This window comes from Chiloscyllium plagiosum, unplaced genomic scaffold, assembly GCF_037043375.1.
Source record: "Chiloscyllium plagiosum isolate Xiang-an unplaced genomic scaffold, Cpla_swu_hap1 HiC_scaffold_26, whole genome shotgun sequence".
In the NCBI taxonomy this organism is placed as follows: Eukaryota; Metazoa; Chordata; class Chondrichthyes; order Orectolobiformes; family Hemiscylliidae; genus Chiloscyllium; species Chiloscyllium plagiosum.
The window spans coordinates 7,880,061-7,899,279 of NW_028270164.1; the positions used below are offsets into that span (position 1 = coordinate 7,880,061).

The 19,219-nt window shown below is 43.7% G+C and overlaps 1 protein-coding gene across 5 annotated transcripts in view; it reads left to right on the forward strand.

Annotated features, from left to right (window-relative positions):
• Window positions 1-985: 985 nt before the first annotated feature.
• Window positions 986-19,219, forward strand: part of LOC122563049 (ETS domain-containing protein Elk-4-like) — a 66,762-nt gene continuing 48,528 nt past the window's right edge. The window contains exons 1-2 of one of the 5 annotated variants that reach the window (XM_087973455.1): window positions 986-1,132; window positions 1,526-1,865. The gene's annotated coding sequence lies outside the window, so the exon portion shown is untranslated. Of the gene's footprint in view, window positions 1,133-1,176; window positions 1,866-19,219 lie in introns of those variants that run through there. The other 4 variants (XM_043716383.2, XM_043716385.2, XM_043716384.2 and 1 more) reach the window with 4 other exon arrangements.

Sequence of the window (19,219 nt, forward strand, 5' to 3'; positions counted from 1 at the left end):
CTCCAAGCCCCTTGAAATACCAACCATTAGCCTTCCTGATTCCCTGCTGCCCCTGTGTGCTAGTTTTCTGTGTTTTATGCACAAGACCCCCCCAGGTCCCTGTGTGTTGCAGCTTTCTGCAGTTTTCCTCCATTTAAATAATACACTGCTCTTTTGTTCATGCTCCCAAAATAAATAACTTCACATCTTCCATCATTATATTCCATTTTCCAATTCTTTGCCCATCCAACCCCATCAACATATTCTCTGCTCCTTTCTTCATTAGCTATTATTCCAGGTTCTTTTTAGATCATATCTTTCCAGGACAAGTTATGGACAGACAATGGCATTACCATCACTGAATTTCTCACCCTCAGCATCCTGGCAGTTACCAATGACCAGAAACTAAACTAGGCCCAATGTATCAATGCTGTGGTTACCAGAGCAGGTCAGAGGCTAAGAATCGTGCAATGAGTAACTCACCTCCTGACTCCCCAAAATCTGTCCACCATTTCTACAAGGCATGTCAGGAGTATAATGGAATATTCCCCAGAATATGCCTGGATGGGAGCAGCTCCAATAACACTCAGGAAGCTCCATACTGTCCAGAACAAAGCAACCCACTCAATTGGCCCCATATCCAGAAACATCCATTCCCTCCACCATTGTTGCTCAGTAGCAGCAGTTGGTACTATCCACACTAGGTGCTGCAGAAATTCACCAAAGATCCTGGAACAGCACCTTCCAAACCCAACACCACTTCCATCTGGAGGTACAAGGGCAGCAGATACTTGAGAACCCCACCCCCTCCAAGCCACTCACCTTGGTGATTTGGAAACACATAGCTGTTCCTTCAATAGGGCTAGGTCAAAGTCTTGGCACTCCCTACCTCCCTGACAACAGTCCGGGAGATCCTACACCAAACGGATTGTGGAAGTTCAAGAAGACTGCTCTTCACCGCCTCCTCGCGGTTTATTAAGGATGGGCAAGAAAAACGCGCAACCATCCACACGCAAAAGTGACGATTAAAAATAACTCTTCAATCAAATATCTTCATAAAGGCCTTTATAGGGTCACTCTTGATTTCTCCTTTTCCAGTTAGACGAAGCCTAGGTCTAACGCCTTCGTTTAGAGGAATATCACGCCTGTGAGGGTAAATATTGCAGCTCGTTAATTCCTAACTTGTTCCATTGCGTTGCGCCAATCCACGTGTCTCTCTCTAGGACGCCGCGGACATCCGCAGCTGAGCTGACAGCTCCCAGGAACCGAAAGGAAATCGATCAGGAGAAAGAAGGAGCGGGGAAGCGAGTGGGGACAAACACAGAAATCGACAGAGGGGCAACAACACAAGGAGAGCGTTATGAACGAAGGGGAGAGGGAGAGTTGTCAGAGGTTAAGCAGTTGCCTCCTGAGGGTGGGGAGGTGGAGTGAAGGGAGTTGTGGTGGTAGGGGGTGGGGGGAATGCACAGAAAATCTGGCGTGAGGTGGTTCTGATCTCTCTCTCTCCCCCCTCCCCCCCCCCCCCCCCCCCCACACACACACACAGGCTGACAGGGAGAAGCACTCCCCACCCACCCCGCGCTGGAGAAAGCCCTGACCCCTAAAGTGACAGGAGACACCGTGATATTAACACGGGGAGGAGGTGGAGGCGAAGGGAATTGACAAGAGCTGAAACTGATCGGCAGGGAGAGCCGATGCCAACAGCTCCCGCTTCACAGGGGGAAGTTCTCCCCTCCAGACCCCAGTAAAACGACCGGAGAAGGATTTCTGCCATTGTCAAAAACAGGATTGTTTTGATTCGGTTTTAATATTAATAGCATGATCACCCTGGAACTGCCGAACCCGGAATTCACTGAGAGAGAGACCTGGCTCGCTGGAGTTGGGGGGTGAGTGTCTTTGTATCTGTTTGCATTTTATTGTCTCTTTGCAACATTGTTTCCTTTCCTTTTGTTCTCGGATAATTTGTAACAAAATTGTAATTTTTTTAAAAATCACTGTGTTACAATGTATCGAGCTAGCGGATGTAGCGAATTCGAGTCCAGCTTGTCTATGTGGTGAAGTGGGGAGTTAATTAAAAGGGTTTGGCAAATGACTACTAGAAAACAAGCGGACAAAAAATTATATAAAACCAAACTGACGATGTAGCTGGGGTTTAGGAATGGGATTACATATAATTGCCTAAACAGACGAGTTGTATTTGAATTCCGAGATTGTTTCTCCCCTTGATGTAAACTCTCACTGGACCTTGTATAGGCCTGGGGCTGCACCTTCGATTATTTTGCCTGGCACTTTATCTTATCGCTTCCTTTGTAAAATTTCTTTTCCTGCCCACTCCCCCAACGAATCTCTTTCTTCAAATCCCAAATGTCACGGAAGGAGATTCGCTTCCCTCTTAAAGAAACTGATCAGGAATTTGGGTTAAGAGTTGTGGCTGTTTGGATTACATCCGAACAACGTTCCTGCTGCTCCACCGATTATCCTCAGGGAAGTGTGTGCGCGCCTGTGCGGTTGGAGAGCGGGAGGGAGGGTACAATTCCGGTGTGTTGCTTTCTCCCTCACCAGGCAGGCATGCATTTATATAGCGCCTTTCACCAATAAGTGTTTCAAAACACCCCACAGCCAATTAATTTACCTTTCAGTACGAGAATTACAAAGCCAGTCTTGCACCCGCCCACAACTAGCAATGTAGCCGTGGCTAACCAATCTGTTTCTGTGATATTGAGAGGGAAATGTCGGCCAGGGAGACCTTCACCTGACAGAGCAGGAAGGTAGTGCCTTGGTTTAACACTTCATCCTGAAGACAAGGCAATACTCGCTCAGTACGGCACTGAAGTGTCAGCTTTGGGTGCCGTGCTCACCTTCCCCTCCTGAATGTCCGGGGTAGGCACAGGGTCATAGCACAGCAGAGTTGTAGAGGACCATGTGACAGTGGCACAAGGAGATGTGGGACCAGGAAATAAAAGAAAAGAAATAGCCAATGCTGGAAATCTGAAACAAAATCACACAGAAATTACTGGAGAAACTCAGCAGGTCTGACAGCATCAGTGGACAGAAAGCAGAGTTAGTTTCCAGTCCAGCCCTTCATCAGAACTGACAGTAGCGAAGAAAAGTAGTTCATTGCTGATGTTGGAGACAGGTGGGCGGAGAGGACTGTGTGGATAGATGAAGATGGAACTCAAAGAGAGAGAGAGAGAGAGAGTGACAGACAAGGGGAGGGATGGTAGTAAGCTAGGGAGAAAGATAAGCTGGTAATGGAGTGGCTGTGCTCAAAACAACCTATGTCAGGACAGGGCCCAGAGTGGGTAAATGAAGGCTGCACAGTTGTCAAGCAGAACATGAGCTGCTGTTCTTCCAGTTTACACTGAGCTTCACTGCAGGAGGCCTGAGACAGAAATGTTGGCCAAGGGAACACGGTGATGTGTCAAAGTGGCAGGCAGCTGGAAGCATGGGGTCATTTTAGAGGCCAGACTGTAAGTGTTCCACAAAACGGTCACCCAGTCTGCTTAAAACACACACATGGGGTGGGAATCCTGCTGTGAACACAGTGGTGGTAATATTCAGCTCAGTTGCCACATTGGTGCCCCAATGGGTTAAAATGGATTCAAGCCAGGGGGTACACCAGGTACAACAACACAGAGGAGGCACGTGTTCCTGAATAATAACATGGAGAATGATGGTGTGACCACCAAGTAAAGTAGGCTTGTCAGAAAACAGTGAGAGCAAAGCTGGAGGCTGAATTATCTTCACAGTAATCACTCCCACATAGTCATTATTTTTAACAGTAATAACTTGTGTTATTTATACAGCAGCTACACTGAAGTCGGAGCTATCGTTAGAGAGTGGGTAGGTTTGCAGGTGTCGTAGGCAATGCTGCTAGTCAATGCAATAGGCAGTCCACTCTGAACTGATTAGTTATCTGATTGAGCCTCACGAATAGCTGTCATTCTCAAGCCTGTCTGTCTAACGTTCCTCTGTCTTAAAGAATACATTACTGTAAACAGTTCATGGATCCAGTTAAAATATCAGAGGAATGGAATTCAAGGGTGTTAATTATCACAAACACAAATGTATTTGTGTGCAAGTAGGTTTTCTCCTTGCAAGAAAAGAAGAATACAGAAAATTGGGTAATGGACAAAAAAATGTGTCGGAGCAGGAAGGAGATGGTGATGTGATGGTATTGTCACTGGTTACTATTGCAAGCAAATCTGGGTCACTGGTTCAAATCTCACCATGGTGGCTAGTTGAACTCAATTACTGAATCTAGAATTTTAATTAGTCTTGGTAATGGTGTCTATGAAAATCAATTGTTTAAACAATCTGGTTCATAAATGGTAGGAGATCTGCCATCCTTTACCCTGTCTTACCTACATGGGAGCTGGAAATGTGTTGCTGGAAAAGCGCAGCAGGTCAGGCAGCATCCAGGGAACAGGAGAATCAACGTTTCGGGCATAAGCCCTTCTTCAGGAATGAGGAAAGTTTGTCCAGCAGGCTAAGATAAAAGGTAGGGAGGAGGGACTTGGGGGAGGGGCGTCGGAAATGTGATAGGTGGAAAGAGGTCAAGGTGAGGGTGATAGGTCAGACTGGGGTGGGGGCAGAGAGGTCGGGAAGAAGATCTCAGGTTAGGAAGGCGGTGAGGGAGGAGGGACTTGGGGGAGGGGCGTCGGAAATGTGATAAGTGGAAAGAGGTCAAGGTGAGGGTGATAGGTCAGACTGGGGTGGGGGCGGAGAGGTCGGGAAGAAGATCTCAGGTTAGGAAGGCGGTGAGGGAGGAGGGACTTGGGGGAGGGGCGTCGGAAATGTGATAAGTGGAAAGAGGTCAAGGTGAGGGTGATAGGTCAGACTGGGGTGGGGGCGGAGAGGTCGGGAAGAAGATCTCAGGTTAGGAAGGCGGTGAGGGAGGAGGGACTTGGGGGAGGGGCGTCGGAAATGTGATAAGTGGAAAGAGGTCAAGGTGAGGGTGATAGGTCAGACTGGGGTGGGGGCGGAGAGGTCGGGAAGAAGATCTCAGGTTAGGAAGGCGGTGAGGGAGGAGGGACTTGGGGCGTTACCTACATGGGACTCCACTGTTGACTCCTAACTGCCCTCTGTGATGGCCTCCCAAGCTGCTCAGTTCTAATGAAGGGTGACAAATGCTCGGTTAGCCAATGATATCCATGGAAGAATGAAGAAAACAAAGCTGCCATTCAGGCATACCTTAATTTGATCATTAGCTGACCTGTAACTCAACTCCATTCACCCACCTTCACTCTGTACTTCTGAATATTCCCATGTCGTACACACCAAGCAATCTCAGGCTTGAGAATTTCAATTGAGCTCCAGCCTCAACAGCCGCTTGGTGGAGAATGGTTCCGAATTACCACTCACATTTGAGTGAAACCCTTTCTGATTTGACTCCTGAATTGCTGTCTCAGGCCTCCTGCAGTGCAGCTCATTATAAGCTGGAAGAATAGCATCTCATGTTCTGCTTGACAACTGTGCATAATTAATCTGCATTCCCCACAAGAGGAATTGCCTGATCTGCATCTATCCTAACAACCCCTTTGAACATTATTAAATGCCTCTATAAGATCACCCTTCATATTTCTAATCATGATAAGGCACATCTCAGGTTTATGTAACCTGTCCTCCTTGTTCTGCACCAGCAGTATACTGATCCATAGGCATTTTACCAAGATCTTGCTGGGGTCCAGAATTTAATAAGCACTTATGTTGCTCTTTTCACAATCTCAGGAGATCGCAAAACATTTTACTGTCATTGAAGCATTTCTGAGGTTCCTTGTGCATATTTAAGGATGGGCAAGCTAGATGTTTGATTAGTCTGGGGAATCCAAGGATAACAGGGAAAATGCAGGAAGGTGGATGTGAGGAATGTCGGATCAGCTGTGATCCTATTGAATGGTGGAGCAGGCTTGAGGGGCTGAATGGCCTACTCCTGTTTCTGTTTCTTATGGTCTAATAGTCTTCGTAATGTGATTTAGGAAATTTGGCAATCAATTTATGTGCAATAAGGATCCACAAAAATCAGAAAATATGTTCAGGCAGTAAGTTTGCTCGCTGAGCTGCAAGGTTTGTTTTCAGACGTTTCATCACCATGCTAGGTAACATCATCGGTGAGCCTCTGGCGAAGTACTGGTGTTCTGTCCTGTTTTCTATTTATGTGTCTTGGTCTGTTCAGGTGGGCAATATCATTTCCGGCTATTTTTCTCAGAGGGTGGTAGATGGGGTCCAAATTGATGTGTTTATTGATAGAATTGGGACTCCATCAATAAACACATCAATTTGGACACCATCTACCATCCTCTGAGAAAAGTAACCAGAAATGATATCACCCACTGTAACAGACCAACACACATAAATAGAAAGCAGGACAGGACACCAGAGGCTCACCGATGATGTTACCTAGCGTGGTGATGAAACGTCTGAAAACAAGCCTTCCTGCTCATTGAGCAAACTTACAACCTGAACCTCAACCTGAGCTACAAATCTTCTTAAAAATCACAGGAAAGTATATGTTAGTGATGGCAGTCATGGAATAAATATAGGTCAGAATAAGTCTTCTTCAGAGAGTGTATGGGATCTTTTACAGAAAAGACGATTTAAGGTTTCATTAGAAAGATAGCTTCTCTCTGTGTAGCACTCCTCCTTTGCTGGCATAAATTTTATGTTCAAGGTCTCGGGAGTGATGTTTTGATTCAAGGCAAGAGCGCGACCCACTGAGCCATTACTGACACTGAATCATGGCCTTGATTTTACTCACACGGGGGTATCTTGCATTGTGCCTGGGTAACCTTGGCTGGTTACGTTTACTCTGTAAAAAGTATTCTCCAAACATTTGTTGAAAGTGTGAGAATACAATAGTGTGGTGAAAGCCATGGGACTGTTAACCCATCAATACCAAAGTCAGTCTCCTTTATTGAAAATTGAAATCAAAAATTGAGAAATAGAGAGGTCAGACTGAGAACACGAAGAATTCCTGACAAATCAGTTACATGAAATAAAATAGAGGGGGAGGGAGAAATGATTGGATTCAGAGAAAGAGGAAAAAAGAAACAGTAAAGAAAACCAAGAAAAATTACTTTTGAAATTGGTCATTTTGAAAATCTCCCCATAAAGTTCAAATCCTTGGGGAGTGAATCTCCACACTTACAATCATTCTCTTTCTGGGCAGGAGAGTTTGGCTGACGGTAATTAACAATTATCACATTATTAAAAGGGGACCTGTGTTTTTAATTACTAGACTGAAATTCTGGTGCATTTGACGGGTAATTAATGTTCGCATGCAGCAACTTGAAGAAACTCACAGGGAGGTCGAGTGAGATGCTATTTACATGCAGCGGATGGTGTAGCAGTGCAAATTAACCAATAATTTGTGGTGGTTAGCATTTCACGGGATATCTTTTTCTTGCTACAAGTTCCTGACTGATTTGTGCATAAGTTGTGTGTGTTGATCATAACCTATTATTTCTTGATCCTATTTTCATTCAGATGTCCATTTCCCCCTCTCACTCCATTGCCTAAAGCAGTGGGAAAGTTAAGACACATTCCACACTAATGTATTACTCAGAACCCTACAGTCATCTATTACATCAAGAGAATAATTTGTGTGTAAAACAATAAAAGAAACACACAGCAGCAGCAATCTGTAATTTGGGATTTGTACTGCAGACGGCTGTGCAGAATTAATCAAATGTATCATGTTTGTAATTGAGAGGTTGGGCATTCATTACTACAACCTTCAGGATTACCTGCTTTTGGCCTGCTCTTGTCTCAGTCTACACAGCCCATTCACTGAGGGGTGACCTTGTAGAGGTTTATAAAATCATGAGGGGCCTGAATAGGGTAAATAGCCAAGATCTGTATCCAGGGTAGGGGAGTCCACAGGAGGGCACAGGTTTAAGGTGAAAGGGGAAAACTTTAAAAGGGACCTAATTGGCAACTTTTTCATGCAGAGGGTGGTGCGTGTATGGAATTAGCTGGAAGAGGAAATGGTGGAGGCTAGTAGAATTCCAACACTTAAAAGGCACCTGGATGGGTATATGAATAGGAAGTGTTTAGAGGGATGTGGGCCAAATGCTGGCTAATGGGATGAGATTAATTAGGATATCTAGTCGGCATGGACGAGTTGGACTGAAGGATTTGTCTCCAATGCTATACAACTTTGTGACTCTATGGCACTGGGTCAATCTTGCCTTAGGCAGGATTAAATTAGTTTAAATATTGTTTAAATTAAACGTAACCTTTATTTTTTTTTAAAAAAGCAAAGCTTTTCATATGTTTGACATCAGCCTGCATTTTTATTCAATGTTTGCTGGCAATTTGTTCTGGAATTGGAAAGATTGAAGTTCATCCCCATTGCCCAGGGTGCAAAGGGAATGGTTTTGTAGGAGGTACATTCCGAGGAACCTGGCCATTGTCAGTTCATGATCATGACTGACATTAACATTTAAGGCTTCATAACTCCCTGGGTTAGAGAACTCATGAGCACAACCCACAGAGGAGGGATAGGTACTGTTGAGGAAGCAGGGAGGCTGCAGAAGGACTGGGCCAGGCTAGGAGAGTGAGTAGGTTATGCACTCTGGTTGGAGGAATAGAGGCAAGGAAAAGCTTCAGAAATTTGAAATACAATGGGACTTAGGAGTCATAGGTCAGGATTCTCTTGAGGTTAACCCACAGCCACAGGTTCAGCATTTCCAATTGATCCAATGTTAGCATTTGTTTTGAGGGGTTACAATATGAGAGCAGAGATGTACTGCTGATGCTGTATAAGGCTCTGATCAGACCTTGTTTGGAATATTGGGAGCAGTTTTGTGCCCCATATCAAAGGAAGGATGTGCTGGCCTTGGATGGGGTTTAAAAAGATAGGGGGGGATCTGATTGAAACTTACAGAATACTGAAAGGTCTGGATAGAGTGGACGTGGAGAAAATGTTTCCAATAGTAGGAGGGACTAGGACCCAAGGACTCAACATCACAGTGAAGTCATGTCCCTTTAGAAATGAGATAAGGAAGAATTACTTCAGCCAGGAGCTGTGAATCTGTGAAATTCAGCATTGCAGAAGATAGTGGAGGCCAAGTCATTAAGATAGAGATAGATAGGTTCTTAATTAGTAAAGGGATCAAAAGTTACAACAAGAAGGCAGGAGAATGGGGTTGAGAAATATATTAGCCATGATGGAATGGCAGAGCAGGCTTAATCTGTAGAACGATCGAATTCCCTGCTTTATTTTATGGTGAGTGTGTGTGTTTCTGTGATTGTGCGCATGTCTTTTGGGGGATATTATTGGGACCACGAGATCATTATCTTAAAATTAGGCCATTCCAGATTGCTTTTAGGAAGGGAAAAAGTGAGGACTGCAGATGCTGGAGATCAGAGCTGAAAATGTGTTGCTGGAAAAGCGCAGCAGGTCAGGCAGCATGTCCTTGGTGGAGTGGGAGGGGGAGTTAAAGTGTTGGGCTACGGGGTGATTAGGTTGGTTGGTCCGGGTGTCCCAGAGGTGTTCTCTGAAACGTTCCGCAAGTAGGCGGCCTGTCTCCCCAATATAGAGGACGCCACATCGGGTGCAGCGGATGCAATAGATGATCAACCAACCCAACCACCCCGTAGCCCAACACTTTAACTCTCCCTCCCACTCCACCAAGGACATGCAGGTCCTTGGACTCCTCCATCGCCAGACCATGGCAACACGACGGTTGGAGGAAGAGTGCCTCATCATCTGCCTGGGAACCCTCCAACCACAAGAGATGAACTCAGATTTCTCCAGTTTCCTCATTTCTCCTCCCCCCACCTTGTCTCAGTCAAATCCCTCGAACTCAGCACCGCCTTCCTAGCCTGCAATCTCCTTCCTGACCTCTCCGCCCCCACCCCACTCCGGCCTATCACCCTCACCTTGACCTCTCTCCACCTATCGCAATTCCAACGCCCCTCCCCCAAGTCCCTCCTCCCTACCTTTTATCTTAGCCTGCTGGACACACTTTCCTCATTCCTGAAGAAGGGCTTATGCCCGAAACGTCGATTCTCCTGTTCCTTGGATGCTGCCTGACCTACTGCGCTTTTCCAGCAACACATTTTCAGCTGCTTTTAGGAAGCACTTGTTCATATGTTGGATAAGACACAACTGGAACTTTTTCCATTAAAAAGATACTGATGCAATTGGGGTGGGTGGAGGTGGGGGATGCGGTGGGGGGTGTGGTGTGGGGGGGTGGGGGGGGTGATTGAAAATTCCAAAACTGAAAATTATTGGATTTTGTCAGTTATGAAAGAAGCTGGAAACCTGATGGGCAAATGAAATTTAAATGCAAATCAGTCTGATAAATTTTAGTTGGAACTACACCAATGTTCCTTCAACTGTCATTGAATCAAAATTGAGGAACAGCTTTCTTAAAAATACCAAGGGGGTATTGACAACATATGGACTGCACCAGTTCATGAAGGCTGCTCACCATCACCTTCTCAGTTCTGGATGGGCAATCAATGCTGGCTATACTCTTTCAAACAACATTCACATCATATGAGCAAATTAAGTAATAGTTTAATTGAATGCTCTAAGAGGGCAGCACGGTGGCTCAGTCATTAGCACTGCTGTCTCACAGCTCCAGGGACCCGGATTCGATTCCAACCTCAGGCGATTGTCTGTGTGGAGTTTGCACATTCTCCCCGTGTCTGCGTGGGTTTCCTCTGGCTGCTTCGGTTTCCTCCTACAATGTGCAGATTCAGTGAATTGGCCATGCTAATAGTGTTTAGGGACCCGTAGATTAGGTCCATCAGTCAGCGGTCAATATATGATAATAGGGTCGGGGAATGGGTCTGGGAGGGTGGGTATGGACATATTGGGACGAAGGGCCTATTTTCACACTGTAGGAATTCTATGGAGGGGCTGAATAGAATGTGTTGCTATTGTAGCTGGAATGTAAACATACACCAAGGAATTGCCATTTGACTGTGTACCCCTTGTCAGGGCTGAGGTATGGAAATGATCATGTGACGAGTCAGAGATTCGACCTAAATGTCGCAATGTGACATTTCAGATGTAGAGTCATAGTCATAGAGATGTACAGCATGGAAACAGACCCTTCGGTCCAACTTGTCCATGCCGGCCAGATATCCTAACCTAATCAAGTCCATTTTGCCAGCACCTGGCCCATATCCCTCTAAACCCTTCCTATTTGTATGCCCATCCATAAATGCCTTTTAAATGTTGCAGTTGTACCAGCCTCCACCACATCCTCTGGCAACTCATTCCATACACGTACCATTCTCTGCATGAAAAAGTTGCCCCTTAGGTCTCTTTTATGTCTTTCCCCTCTCACCCTAAACCTATGCCCTTTAGTTCTGGACTCCCCCACCCGAGGGAAAAGATCTTGTCTAATTATCCTATCCATACCCCTCATGATTTTATAAACTTCGATAAGATCACCCATCAGCCAAGACAAGAAAGATTTTCATTTATATGGCTCTTTTTGCAACATTAGGATTTGCAAGGTGCTCCACAGCCAATTTAAGGTATTTTTTTAAAGTGCAGTTACTTTGCAATATAGGAAACTCTAAAGAAATTCATGCACAGAAAGCTCTCATAAAGAACAATGCGATAAGTACCATTTTTTGAAATTCAGTTTGGATGATAAATATTAGTCTACACATTGATTGTTTCCCTGATTTGTTTTAGATTAGATTAGATTCCCTAGTGTCGAAACAGGCCCTTCAGCACATTAAGCCCACACTGACCCTCCAAAGAGTAATCCACCAAGACCCATTTCCCTGTGACAAATGCACTTAACACTATGGGCAATTTAGCAGGGCCAATTCACCTAACTTGCACATCTTTGGATTGTGGGAGGAAATTGGAGCACCCAGAGGAAACCCATGCAGACATAGAGAAAATGTGCAGACCCCACACAGACAGTCGCCCGGGGCTGGAATCGAATCTGAGTCCCTGCCACTGTAAGGCAGCAGTGCTAACCACTGAGCCACCGTGCCAAAATTGTGGCAGGACTAATTCTACATTCATTTGAGAAGAGATGTAGGACTGTAGTCTCATGCAAAAACAGGCACCTCTGACAGCACAGGTCTCCTTCAGTGCAGTACTGACATTTTAGGTTGAATTATGTACTCGAGTCCCTGGATTGGATTTGAATGTTTCATTCAGACACTGCACTACACCACTACCTCCTGTACATCAAAAGAAAGTTGTTTTAATCTTTTTTGAAGTGCAAGCTTGTCCAGTAGGCTTTCCAACAACCTATGCTTAGATCAAATTGTGAGCCGCAAGTAACAAACCAACTTCTATCTCAAACATAAAACATCCCCCATTTGTGCGATGATGTTGTGATGGTTGGGTGACCACATTAGACTACACCTTAGACTCTTATAGATAAGCCGCATAAACCCATATATTGATAACTTATTTTGAGAGCTTTCTTTTCCTTCTTCCTTCAATAGGTTCAAAGCTTTGTGGCAAAGTTATTAGTCAAGTCACCTGTTATGCCACTGAATCCATAAAGGTGGACAATGGTGTAGATAAATCTTGGTTTAAGTCCTACTACTGGCAGTTTGACAACAGATTAATATCATTGAAATTTAAAAAGATGGAAGAATATGTGTAATACTCCTCTCTATCTTCATAATCTTTAACAGCTCTGTGATTTCTGTGCTCTTCAAATTCAAATTTTTCTTTAGCGCTCCTTTGGTTACTCTTGATGAGTGATTATTACTTCAGACCTACACTTTGCTCATTTTCAGACTCAGCTGAAAATTTAATTCTTGACCAATCTATTGGTCACCTGTCATCATCACATGTGGCTCAGTGTCAAATACTGTCGAGTAATGCCTCCTGTGAAACACCCTGGAGACTTTAAACACTTTAAGTGCAGGATGGTTTTATGATTGCAGCTTGCTGTTATATCAGGCAAGGTAACCACAAAATTCTTAGATTGTCATTAAATTCCAACTGCATTATTGTTGTATGTTAGCAAGGAATTACTATTTCTTAACCCTGTCTTGCCTATACTTGACTGCAGCCCCACATCCCCACCTCACCCCAAACCTGATGAAGGGCTTGTGCCTGAAATGTCGATTCTCCTGCTCCTCGAATGCTGCCTGACCTGCTGTGCTTTTCCAGTGCCACACTCTTTGACTCTGATCTCCAGCATCTGCAGTCTTCACTTTTTCCTTACAGTCCCACATCAACACTGAATGGCCCACAGAGCTAAGCAACTAAGGCCTACATCCTTAATATGAATTTTTAAAAAAGATCCTCATGTTCTGAGGCTAATTGGACTGCAGCAGTTCAAGGAGGCAGCTCACCATCACTTTCTTAAGGGCAATTAGAGCAATAAATGATACTCTAATCCCACAAGTGAATAAAGAAAGAAATTCATGTAGATTGCATCCTTATTCCAACCCTACAATGTTTTCCAGTTAACTAATAAATTTGTGCAGCTCCAGCAACACTCAAGAAGCAAAGTAACCCTTTTGATTGGTACCATATCCACAAGCACCCACTCCCTTCACTCTTGACGCTTAGTAACAGCAGTGTTTACTATCTACAAGATGCAGTGCAGAAATTTTCCAACTCTCCTTAGACAGAGCATTCCAAACCCACAACCACTTCCATCCAGAAGGATAAGGGCAGCAGGTATTTGGGAATACCGCCCCTTGCAAATTTCCCTCCAAGTGTTTGGAAATGCATTCCTTCAGTGTCGCTGGGCTGAAATCCTGGAATTCCATTGCTAAAAGCACTGTGAGTGTTCATAGCAAGTGGACTACAGCCATTCAAAAAGGCAGCCCACGATCACCTTTACAAGGGCAAATAGAGACGGGCAATAAATGCTGGTCCAGACAGTGACACCCACATCCCCTGAATGAATAAACAAAAAGCCACAGGTGGCAAATTGGGGATCAAGATGTATTTAATTGAATTTCTGATTAATAGATATATTTTAAAAAACACATAAATTTTTACCGATTTGTCCATTTGTTAGTATAAGAAGTTTGGATGACTGTTAGGGTGTGAGAGCATTTTCATTGTGAAAGTTTTACTTCCTTGGATTCTGAATGGTGATAAATGTTTATTCAGTAAACATACATGTGGGAAATTCAGTAAATATACACATGGGAAGTACATTTACTTGTATTGTGCGCAGCAGTTTCTGCTAAAATTAGTGCATGTGGCTCGCCAATACTTTCTATTGGACAGCATTGAATACGGAAATGGCACTGTATCTGGGACTTTCCAGACCCATATGTCTTTGTGGAGTGAAGTTAGAAAAATATCGCTTTTAATTAAATCCAGGCCTGTACTCAATGATGAGGGTTTCTGCATCCTGTCAGTGGAATATCATTTCAAATCATCTCCGGTCTTCTCAACGGATAAAGTCATTTCAGGGAGAGTTTGGAAATTTATGACTGCATTTCATTCCTTCAGATTGCTATGATTCCCAGTTGGCTGCCCTCTGAGACTAAGGAAGGTACAGTTCACCACATAATCTGGAAAGTTATCTACATCTGGCATTGATTGCCTTCACATATGTTGCTGTGCCAATTCCTGTTCATAGATGGGAAGGGAAGGATTCACTCAAATCTAGTACTCTTTGCCTTCATTCTTTTCTCTGTGTATATATGTTGTAATCTTGTGTGGGCCATTTGGCAGAGGACTCTATTAAAACCCTCATGCATACTTTTGTTACTTCTAACCTGGGCTACAGTGATACTCACTCTGGCCAGCTTTACAATGCAGAAACATGAGCTCATCCGAAATTCTGCCGCCCCTATCCTAACTCACTCCAAGCTTCTAATGACTTGTAATTTCAGTGCTGACAGACATTCATTGGCTCCCAGTTTGACAATGCCTGAATTTTATTATTCTCATCTTTCTTTTCAAACTCCTGGAAAATATTGAATTGCATTCTGTTCAGCAACAATAGGTCATGCATATTAATAGCTTTGCTCCACCTTTACTGTGTGACCTCTCCCAACCCTGCAACCCTCCAACATCCCAAAACCCTTCCAATTCAGGGCTCTCACCCATCTCAGATTTTATTTGTCTGACCACTTACTTTCAGCTGTCCTAAGCTCTGGAAATTGGCACTGAGTTACTGGAACACAAAATCTTGGCTGACCCTACAGTGCTGCACTGAGGGAGCTCTGAACTATTGGAAGCACCATCTTTTATTTGATGTGTTACATTTTTTGCCTTCTCAAGAGGTCATAAGAGATCTGGTGTCCTGATCTGTATCTGTCACTTCAATAAAGGTTTCCACATTGCCATCTTTCTCTTCTTTAAATCTAACTTTTCTTTAATCAAATCCATTGCTGAGAGTGTTCTCACATGGTCCCCACATGTTGCCACTATCAGTCACCCAATAGGCCCATCCTCATAGTGTACGTGCCAATCTAGATCAACTAGGAAGTGGTCTGAATTGCTCTTGATGGTGAATCAAACAGTCTTTGTTCCCACCAATTCCAATATCTTGTATAATCTAAACAGAATTGTTCAAAGCAAATGAAAGAATAGCACCATCTTGTTGTAATGTCCCTACAATCTTCTCCTTGGTTTTACTCACAGCAGTATCCACGAGATTGATTCTCAGGATTGGCAAGTACCAGCCCAAAATTCTGAGCTCTCCTTTTTTTGAATTTGTTCTACCCTGTTCCAATTCCAGCTGGTTACAGGGTCAGAAACCAGAGCTGAACAATAAAATACACACGGCCGCTTCTTGGCCTCACTTCATAAACAACAGGGATGTTCCAAATGAATGTCATTTCCTGGAAAATATTGAATAGCATTCTGCTCAGCAATGGTAGGTAATGTATATAAATAGCAAGTACAGCTGCACAAATAAATCTGCTTACATGAACATTCGCTAACAAGAGTGGCAGGTGTGGTAACCATTTAGAATTTTTAAGCTAATATTAAAGTACCAGTCTGGGTATCCCTGTCTGTCTGATCTTTCATTTCCAATATCCCTCTCTATTTTCTGAAAGCTGGTGATTTCAAATAAACCTGTTGGACTATAACTTGGTGTCATGTGACTTCTGACTTTGCCCAACCCAGTCCAACACCAGCACCTCCACATCGTACATAAATATAATTCACTATTTTTGTATATATCCCAATGTGCATATACAGAACAGTTTACTTAGATGTATGTCTCTACCTGAATGCCGTATCTCTTTTGCTCTCTGTCTCTCTCTATCTCTCTCTGTCTCTCTGACACACACACAGTTACTGTCTATCTCTGTGGATCTCTAATTGTGCAGTTCTCTCTCTCTCTATCCATGTTTGACTGCTTCTCTATCAGCATCTGTCACTATATGTTAGTGTGTGGGCTTCTTACATCATTTGTATCTGTGTGGGCCTGGGTTTGTGCTTCTTCCAGTTAGTCTATGTCTACGTAAATACATAAAAAGTAGGAGCAGGAGTAGGCTGTTCAGCCCCTCGAGTCTTTTCCACCGCTTGATATGATCATAGCTGATCTCATCTCGGCCTAGCTCCACTGTCCTGCCTGTTCTCCATATCCCTTCAACCCGGTACTATTTAAAAATCTGTCTGTGTCCTCCTTAAATTTACTCAATGTACCAGCATCCACTGCACCCTGGGGTAGTGAATTCCACAGATAATTGCTTTCTCACACTCTGAACATGTGCTTTTCTATTTCTATCTCTCATTCTTAGATTTTCTGATTGCTTTATCTTGCCACTGGAATCAACCTTTTAATGTGAGCTGTGTCTAATTGAAGTGCGTTTGTGTCTAATCCAGAATGGCAAAATGATTTGTATTTTGTTGCATTTTTCCTGACCTTGGTACATCCTAAAGTGTTTTATATAGGCAACCAAGTGCTTTGGAAATGCTGTCATTATTTCAATACAAAGAAGTTTGTGGGCTCAACTCCCACTGCAGATACCTGAACACAAAATGTAGGCTGAACATGCAGTGCCGTACGGAGGGAATACTGAACTGTTGGAGGTACCATCTTTCAGTTGACAAGCCTATCACTCACCCAACATTTGTATGGAAACTCATTTATCATACTGCTAGTTATAGGAGTCTGTGCTTAAATAAGTTATCATGTTTTCTAAACTTAGATCGGTAATTATACTTCCATTGTCAAATTTGACTCTATTTGTGATAGACTCTCCTAAAATATTTCATATTGTCTTGGAGGGGAAAGACATACATGGAAATATAATGAATAGGTGTAAGGCAATCACCATGTCAAGTCTAATTTGCTTTTTCATCATGTACAGAACATGGACAGGGGAGATAGTGACATAATATCTGAATTTGGGGTAAATCAGGAACTGAAAGAATGTAGGTTCAAATCCCACAAAGCAGCTAATATTGTTTGATTTCAAAACTTAAAATCTGGAATTGAAAGCTCAGCTCAGTAATGATGGCCTGAAGACTTATCATTACTTACTGTTTTTAAAAAAAACAAACCATCTGGTTCACTAATGTCCTTAAGGGGAGGAAACCAGCCATCCTTACCCTGTCTGGCCTACATTTAACTTTGATGATCTAAAATTGCTTATCTAGCCATTTGGTTTCAAACAGGGATGGGTAGCATCTGCTGACCTTGTCAATAATGTCTATATCCTACAAAAGAGCAAAGTAACATCATTGGCTAGCTGCCATTTATTCCAGATTCTTAGTTGCCCTAGAGAAGGCATAGTGAGATGCAATTAAAGAGAAGGGACACTAGGGTCTAATTAAAGGCTAAAGGCCTTGCGATATAGGTTCTCCTACAATGCTGTTAGATAGGACTCTTACTCAGTGGCAATGAAGGAACAGCAAATAGATCTCCAAATCAGGTTGATGTATAATTTGGAGGGGAACTCAGGAGGTGGTAACTTCTAGATGGTGGAGAGTGTACATTTGACAGATGTTTGATTATTAAATTAAATCATGGTTAACCTGAATCTTGACCCCATTAGATAACTCTATCTCCAGCCTTTTACAGGACCAGGGAGAACACAGTGAGGTCTGCTCAGAGAGAAGGAAGGGTATGGAATGCTTTGCCTGCAACGGTAATAGATTCGCCAACTTTAAGTACATTTAAGTCGTCATTGGACAAGCATATGGACTTACATAGAATAGTGTAGGTTAGATAGGTTTCAGATTGGTATGACAGGTTGGTGCAACATCAAGGGCCGAAGGGCCTGTACTGCGCTGTAATGTTCTATGTTCTATGCAGATGCTGGAGATCAAAGTTGAGAGTGTATTGCTGGAAAAGCACAGCAGGAATGGAGGGCTCCTGCCCGATACATCAATTCTCCTGCTTCTCGGATGCTGCCTGACCTGCTTTGCTTTTCCAGCTACACACTCTCAACTTTTACAGGGTCAGTCAGACCAAAAGAAAACCATCATTCTCTCACTTCTCTAAGTTCCAAACCTTTCACCTGCGTTAGATAACTCTTCCCACATTGTAACCTAGAAAATTAGCAGCATCGTCTTAAAAAGAACAGAAACACAAGACAAACCGACAAGTAGAAACAAGTTGTTCCTTGATCATTGTCCTTTTTTGATATTGGAATATTTATTTGCTAAAGGCAATAAAACCTCACACTGACTGTTGAAGGCAGGGAGTGAACAGCATGGCAAGGTTCTGCAGAAAATGCTGTATTCTAAAATTGACAATGTGGTGATGTGTTTATTTCAAGCGCTTTCATAATTTACTGGATTTTAATCTATTTTAAAAAGCAAGGGAAGTGATATTTGAATTTTGACAGGCTGTTGCCTCAGGATCACCAAAGAATGACCAACCTCATCACTCGGTCCCAAGATACTCACTGTAGACCAAGTCTAGGGAGACACTGTAATGTTTCCAACTCCCCACCCTTTCGCACACACCATACCCTATCCAACTCCCCACCCTCGCACACACTGTACCCCATTCAACTCCCCACCCTCACTGTACCCTATCCAACTAGGCAGAAGTGAGGACACTGTACCCCATCCAACTCTCCAACTTCTCGCGCACACTGTGCCCTATCCAACTCCCCAGCCTCATACGCACACTGTATCCCAACCAACTCCCCACCCTTATACCCACACCATACCCCGTTCAACTCCCCACCCTCTCACACACAGTGTACACCATCCAACTCCCCACCCTCTCACCCACAACGTACCCCATCCAACTCCCCACCCTCTCACAGTGTATCCCATCCAAATCCCCACCCTCACACCCCCACCATACTCCATCCAACTCCGCACCCTCTCTCACACACCGTACCCCATCCAACT